This window comes from Drosophila takahashii, chromosome 2L (genome assembly GCF_030179915.1).
Source record: "Drosophila takahashii strain IR98-3 E-12201 chromosome 2L, DtakHiC1v2, whole genome shotgun sequence".
Classification (NCBI taxonomy): Eukaryota; Metazoa; Arthropoda; class Insecta; order Diptera; family Drosophilidae; genus Drosophila; species Drosophila takahashii.
This window is the reverse complement of record NC_091678.1, coordinates 37,288,046-37,296,492: the sequence shown is the minus strand read 5'-3', so window position 1 is coordinate 37,296,492 and position 8,447 is coordinate 37,288,046. Positions and strand designations below refer to the sequence as shown.

At 39.7% G+C, this 8,447-nt stretch overlaps 1 pseudogene; it reads right to left on the bottom strand.

The window, feature by feature from the left end:
* Positions 1–392: 392 nt before the first annotated feature.
* LOC138911956 (uncharacterized) lies at positions 393–744 on the bottom strand (annotated as a pseudogene).
* Between the last annotated feature and the right edge of the window lie 7,703 nt (positions 745–8,447).

Genomic DNA, 8,447 nt, shown 5'->3' with positions numbered 1-8,447 from the left:
TCAGATGGAATCATTGGTATTCGAGGAATACATATATTTTCACCTGCATACTTTCCATTGATAATGGTTGCCTCAATCAAATTCGTCATTAGTCTTTTTACCAAAAGTCGAGTACCGTTGCAAAGTCGCGGTGGATTGCGCAATATCAACAAAATCATAATTAACTGAGAATGACAAAAAATAACAGCGCCAAAGGAGCAGCGAGCATGTGACAATGGAGCCGCTTTAAGGTGGAAAAAAAGAAAAGGGGCTCGCCCAAAGACGAAGAACCTGTCATAAGGCGTTTTAAGTGCTGAAGTGTATTGAAATTGGATCCAAGGACAAAATGGAATATTTAATGATTGGAAAAGGGTTTTTGGGTCTAAGACGTACGCAGATTATAGTGACAATGACATGGGCAATGAGCTCCGTTAGGTTTGTTGTAAGATCCTTAATATCCTTGTTGTAAAAATCCACATACTATTAAATTTGATTGCTATTCAGATTTTGATTGCACTGGATTTCCATGGTGCAGGGACCCTCCTTGACCAGAGCGATGTGGTGCGGCTGTAGGCCACGTCCCCTAAACAGTCCGGTTATCTCTGCCCCAATCGCATGAACCACAGTCTATCCTGCTGCCACGCCCGTCGCATGGGCGGCCACGTCCTTGAAGATCATCTCCGAACTCCGGGCGGTGGGCAGCAACTCGGGCAAAGGCCTGATGACACTCGGTTTGGCCGAAGCGCTCCTCTGTCTGCGTGGCATCTTCTCTCATTTTTCTTTCTAGGCTTTAAATTTCCTGCGTATACGTGCTTCCAAAGCAAAATAGAATTTCGAATGACACGTGTGGAGGCATTGAAGGCTAGCTCATAATCCTCAGGACTCCTCCCTTTTCCCAGCTTTGTCAGCTAATACATTGAAAAAAAAATGATTTTCCCGCTTTCCCGTTGAAATTTTCCTGATCTTTGTTTGCTATAAACCTCACGGAGCCCGGGGAACTTTCCAACGAATGCAAAACCATGGAAATCGGTTCGTGCGTTCTGGAGTTATAGCGTCAGGGAGGAAAACCCGACTTATCTCTAATCCAATAGAATTCAAGGGATAAAATTTGGTCAGTAGCAAATTCCACCCAGAACGGATTGACCTAAAAATCTAGAAAAATCAAATTAATTCGGAAATAATTAAGCGCAGAGTGTGACATAGAGATTAAAACAAAAATCGACCCCAAAATGCACCAAAAATCGATTTATTTTTTTTTAATTTATTCTTTTGCCATTTCTCTGTTATAAATGTTGTTAAAATGGTTTAAAAATGTGATGTTCATAATCTTATGGCATACCCGCAAATAACTGCATTTAAATTTTTTGGAGATTCAGCATCTTTAATCAAGTCCCCAATATTTTCAAATTTGGCTAACCTGATGTGACGTCACGGCCTCCCCATATGTTTGTATGTATGTTCTGCTGGCGCATGTATGTATGTATGTATGTCTTGCTGTCGCACTTTAAGTGTGACCGCGCAAGGGGAAAATGAAAATAGCACAGAAAACAGTTTTAAAACGACACTACCACACTCATAATACGTTTAAAATTCGCGGTTAAAAAATCGATTATATTTCAAATCTTTTCGAGGCACTTTAAGTGTGACCGCGCAAGGGGAAAATGAAAATATGACAGCCAACAGTTTTAGAACGGCACTACTACACTCATAATACGTTTAAAATTCGCGGTTAAAAAATCGATTATATCGCAAATCTTGTCTTTTGCGCCTTTTTCCTAAGCAAACGTTAAATTTTAAAATATCGGTAGACCTTACAGAAATCCCATTAAGCTGAATTTTACAGTCAAAATTTTCCTTAAAATTGCTTTTGTTTTTTAAAATGCAAAAGCCCGATCAGCAAACTATTTATTAGTTTTCAAATGTTGAGTTATCGACAAACTTTAGATTTGTCAAAAAAAAAAAAAAAAAAATTAGCTTTGCTATTTATTATTATTATAGAATATTTCATTTACATTTCCACAAAATACTTACATAAGACATTTTGTAACCGATTTTTGTGAACTAAAATTCAAATCGCATTGATAATATTAAAAGAACATTAAATATCCAAACCAATTGATTCTCTTGCTCTTTATTACACCGTGCCTCATATTGTTTAAACAAATTCAAATGTTTAAACAATTTGATTCACGGCTTCCCCGCCCACCTGCCTTCCTTATTATTAATATAATTCTAATCAAGGTGAAAAATTAATGTGAAAACAAAAATACTGAAACAAAATATCAATGGTAAAATGCAGTAATATGGAATTGCCTTTCTTAATGTTTTTTCTTAAATTAGTCGAATGTATAAAGCAAAACATTTCTTCGCATAAATATTGGTTTCCCTTATAAGAGTTGCCTACAGTGGATACCTTCTAGAAACCCCCATATTAGCTAAATCGCAAAGAGTATTTGTGTTTTTATTTTCCATTTCGTTACCTAAACAAAAATATTTCCTCTAACTTCATAAATCTTAACCAAAATAATCATATTGGTTTTTGAAGAGCTATCTTGTAGAGAAATAGGTATGTTTAAGCAATGTTTTGGTGTATTTTTTTTTAAGAAAACAACCTTTTTTGTAGATTTAGCGTGTAAATTTGAAATTTACACGTGTAATTTAATTACATGCTCAATCCAGTATGACATTCTATATTTAAACAATATGTTTTGGGCAAAGTACTAATGTTGTGAAGAAAATTAGTGTAAGGATTTGTGTCAAAAAATTAATTTGTTTCTGTTCTGTGCAGCTGATAACTTACGCAAGCAATAAGAATTTTAGAAATTTTTGCAACTTTTTTTTTATATATTTTAAGTAGCCTGCATAGGACAATATACTGTTGTTTTTGCGGAAAATAAGAAAAAGTTATGATAAAATCTTTTCTCGGCTATAGGCTAAAATCAAGGAATTTGTAAATTTAAAATAAGTAGCAAATATAAGGGTATGGATAATTTTCAGTTTTAATTTCCGCAAGCGAAGCTGCGGGCTACAGACCCTGCTAGTTATACCCTTGCAGAGGGTATTATGATTTCAGTCAGAAGTTTGCAACGCAGTGAAGGAGACGTTTCCGACCCCATAAAGTATATATATTCTTGATCAGCATCACAAGACGAGTCGATCTAGCCATGTCCGTCTGTCCGTCTGTCCCTCTGTCCGTCTGTCCGTCTGTCCGTCTGTCTGTTTCTACGCAAACTAGTCTCTCAGTTTTTGAGCTATCGGGACAAAACTTTCGCAAAAGTCTTCTTTCTATTGCAGGTAGTATATATGTCGGAGCCGACCGGATCGGACAACTATATCTTATAGCTCCCATAGGAACAATCGGAAAAAAAAACTTTAAAAAATTCTAGTGTCGGTGTTTTTTGAAATATTACCTTCTACTTTTGGGGATGTTATTTTTTAAATATTTCTGAATTTCGAATTAATTATTTAAAAAATCGGACTACTATATCATATAGCTGCCATAGGAACGATCGGAAAATTAATGGAAAAGTAATAGGAAATAAATTCTAGCTTCTTTGGTTTTTATTGTATTATCTTCTACTCTAGGATATGACTCTTTTTAAATATTTCCGAATTTCAATTTTAATTTAATCAAAATCGGACGACTATATCATATAGCTGCCATAGGAACGATCGGAAAATTAATGGAAAAGTAATAGGAAATAAATTCTAGCTTCTTTGGTTTTTATTGTATTATCTTCTACTCTAGGATATGACTCTTTTTAAATATTTCCGAATTTTAATTTTAATTCTATCAAAATCGGACGACTATATCATATAGCTGCCATAGGAACGATCGGAAAATTAATGAGAAATATTAGAAAATTGAACATTTATGCGATTTGTTAATTAATAGGAATGATCTGCAAGGGTATATAAGCTTCGGCTGGCCGAAGCTAGCTTCCTTTCTTGTTTTTATATAATAAAAGATAGATTAGAGGTACTTAATATTTTAAGTATACTATAAAAGTATAAGTATTTAAAAGTACTTAATAACAAGAGAGAACGCTATAGTCGGGTGCCCCGACTATCAGATACCCGTTACTCAGCTAAAGGGAGTGCGAAGGAGATGAAGATAAAAACTTTGATCCGCCGTAACTTTTTAACGAATGGTCCGATTTAAAAAATTTCTTCTACATTTCGTTAGGTATTGATAAACACAATAAAACTGCATTTTTACTTTTTCGAAATATTGAAATTTTTAAAATCGTATCTAAGCGTTTGTGGGCGTTAGAGGGGGCGTGGCACCATTTAGAATCTGCATGCAAAATGTCAATCTTCTAGCTTTTATAGTCTCCGAGATCTCAGCGTTCATACAGACAGACAGACGGACATGGCTAGATCGACTCGGCTAGTGATCCTGATCAAGAATATATATAGTTTATAGGGTCGGAAACGCTTCCTTCTAGCTGTTACATACTTTTGCACGAATCTAATATACCCTTTTACTCTACGAGTAAAAATCTTAAATCCAACACTTATAAAAGTATAAAAAATCGGGTAAGCCATCTGATTTTGCGAAATATGTTGTGGCTCGTTCAGATTTTAATGTTCTCAACAGTCATTGCTATTCCATGTATTTAAATCGATGTAAATTCGAGTTTTCAAATGATCCGAAGCAGTTTTATAACTTCGTTAATGCCAAGCGTAAGTCTTCGGCATTGCCTTCATCGGTATGTTTAAACTTAAAAGAGGCATCGTCGGATTCTGAAATTGCGGATTTATTTGCCGAGTTTTTGTAAACTACTTATAGTTATCTACCCTAACCACTTAAATAGGGCTAATTGTATTTTTACCCCTGTAATTACCGAAAGTTCTCTTTTAAAGGATTTAGCAACAACAACGCCAACGTATTCTCCCGGTCCTGATGGACTCCCTGGGAGTGTGCTTAAGTTTTGTGCTTCAACCATTTGTAAACCGATTCTTAAACTTTTTCATTTGTCTATTTCATCATCAGTTTTTCCAACTATCTGGAAGGACTTTTTCATTATTCCACTCCACAAAAAGGGTGCGAAGGCGGATGCCCAGAATTATAGAGGCATTTTCGGCAATTCCTAAAGCATTTGAATGTATTATTACTTCTCATTTGCAGCATTTATTTTCCTCGCTAATATCACCGTGTCAGCATGGTTTTGTTAAGCGAAGATCGACCACCACCAACGTTCTTGAATTGTGATCTATTGTAATAAATGGATATAAGAATAACATGCAGACTGACGTTATATATACAGATTTTAGTAAGGCGTTTGACTCTGTTAACCACTCTCTCCTTTTATTCAAATTAGATCAGCTTGGGTTTCCATGTAATCTATTAACTTGTATTTCAAGTTACTTGAATGGTAGGACTCAGAGGGCTATATTTAAGAGCGCTGTTTCTAAAATGATCAACGTGACATCTGGAGTTCCTCAAGGTAGTCATTTAGGCCCTTTGCTGTTTACTTTGTTTATTGACGATCTTCCATCTATCGTAGCGTGTACTCGTACTCGTGTACTAATGTACGCTGACGATGTTAAGCTTTGTTTATCATATAAAGATGTAGGGTCCGGTTTCAACTTACAGTCAGATATTGATTGTTTTCAGGGATGGTGTGAGTACAACCTTTTAAATCTGAACTGCCTTAAATGCAACGTAATGACCTTTCATAGGGGTACTCCTACGTTTATAAGTTATTTGCTTCAGAACTTGCCACTTGACCGTATATATTCAGTAAATGATTTAGGCGTTCTTCTGGACCCGAAGCTTAAATTTGACTGCCACATAATGCTGACTGTCAACAAAGCCATGAGTGTCTTTGGGTTTATAAAGCGTTGGTCAAAAGAATTTGACGACCCTTATATAACCAAATTACTATTTACCTCCCTTGTCCGTCCTATATTGGAATATTGTCCTTCGGTTTGGAGCCCACAATACCAAGTGCACATTGAGAGGGTCGGTACAATAAAAATTTCTTCTTTTTGCTCTTCGCAATTTGAACTGGGTTCAAAACGTAAGGCTACCTTCCTACCAGAGTAGATTATTATTGCTTAATTTACCAACACTTGCAAATCGTAGAATAATGCGTGGTACTATTTTTATGCAAAATCTTATAACAGGTGATATCAATTCTGTAGAACTGGTAAACCGTTTAACTTTTAATGTTCCCGTTAGACTAACACGAAATTAAACGAAATTGTTACGAACTGCTCATTTTTTTCTTTGGCAGTGCCGCTAGCTCAGTATTTTCTCAAGGCGGAGTCCCCCTAATGCCACAGCTCGTAACATAAACATCGATTGCTACACGGTCTCACATGCCTAAACTATCGGTTATCACTAACAAACGAAACGTAAACAAAGCCAAATTAATATAATTGACGGAAAATATTGAACATTTTGGTGGCTTTAGATGGCATAGCCAAGCACACCCACCCAACCAAGGATGCCCCGGAGGATTTCGCAGAGGCATTCTTGATCAGTCGGAGTCACTACGACAGCTCCATCTCCCCCACAGCGACAACTCGCTCACACATTTCGGTCTTCATTTACAATTTAATAACATTATTATCGTTGTTCTTGCATTAACTCATTTATCTTTCTTTCAGCCTAAAATACCAAAGCTGGCCGCCGTCTTTAAATTTACGCGGTCAAAGCTGAGAAGTTAATCCTCCCGGAAAAGATTACAGGCGCCGCGGTAAATATGTTCCACCAGTCATGTATTGGTGGAACTCACAGTAATTCGAGGCGCAAACAAGGACACTATTCGTGTGTCGGGTCACCTAATCCTGAGGAGCTCCTGGGGAAAAGAAGGGACAGGCCAAATATGTAAGTTCGCGCTGCAAAACTTCCCCGCCGAAAACTAAAACTCGCGACCTCTCTTACAGACAACAACGAGGACCAACCACGGCTTTCGGGTCTAAATCCTGATAAATTTATAAAGGAACACGGGAAGTATTTAGATTAATGTCGACAATGGTACATATGTAATTAACTATTATAATTCTTAGCCACTTTTGGTTTGGATAAAGGGGGATATTATACCCCGGGCAAGGGCTATTCCGCCGGAGGCCAGCGGCCGTAAAAGCTTGGAACGCCCCGAGGAACGGTGATGGCTGATGGAGATGGTGTGGCCGTTCACCGCCGCACGAATTGACGCCGGATGGCCCCAAAAGCGAGTGGGACTGATATCCCGGAACGGACTCACCGGGGATTATAGTTCGGCGTTGGCGGCGTCTGGTAAAGCCAAAGTAAACTGGTACGAATCCACTGGCCCAAGTTCATCCAGGTAGGTTAAGTGGAAATCCGGGACCTCACCACGACAGGCTCTCAGGCTCAGGAGGATTCCCAAAATTAACCTTTTTTTAAGGCAGAAATAAATCCCAGAAAACATAGTCAAAAAACTTAAAAACATACAGCTGCGGTCAAAATAGTAGTAGTGTTGCCATCCTGTGTTCGGCCAATGAGCTAGTGGGATGGCTTGGAGGGCGCCGAGCTGAAGGCAACCGAACGGGTCGCAGGTTGCGGATAGCGAACGCCCTGGTTTTTATCCAGGGCAGCTACGAATAAGCGTGGATGTTGGCACGGCCCAGCCACCGCTAGGCCCCAACATGAAGCGCAAATAAGTAGCCCCGGACAGTCAGCGGGTATCTGCGCCGTAGCAGTGCCGACGTCGCGCTTGTGCTGCCGCCTCCGACAAATAGCTCACACAAACCCACTCCCCACACATAAGCCTACCTCTTCCCTATTCCCCCAACACTCATCTCACCCCTGGCTGGACTAAGGTGTCACTCGAACCGTGCCGAGAGTCAATCTGGCTGGGAGCCCGAGTCAACAAATAACTCAGTCTCTAACGGTGGGCTCAGGCAAGTGGCGACCGCCTGTTCTAATCAGCCTTACCCGGGTACAGCGGATCTCTGCCCGGGTGGACCTGTCCTTTCTCCGCAGCTCGTGGGAACTAACATGGAGAATTTAAATACATACAAAAAATCAAACGCAGAGTCCGACACTCTTAAAAAGTCGGAAGTCACCACCAATGACGACCAAGTGAGCAAGGGTGCCGTACCGAAAGCCCCTACTCATACAACATCGACACCAGCCAAGGCCAGCGGACCACGCAGCCAGGTAGCCCCCACGAACCGCAAGAGCCAGACCAAAACACCCACCAACGCTGGGGCGGCTAACCAGCCAAACCAACCGGAGGGAGGTGCAAGGGCTGACCTTGTGGTAAGTACCAGGGCTAAAGAGTTCAAGCGGACACCACCAAATCAGGCAGGACCACTGGAACGAAAGAAGGCACACCGCATCTTAAAACGTCTGGCCACCAACCCCATAAGAGAGGATCAGACTTCCAAGGAGGACTACCAAAAGATCCAGGAGGACATAGCCTGGGCAAAGGCAGTAATTCCAGACTTCGACCCCGCAAAGGCACCAAGCGACAGCAACAAGCGGGAAAGGT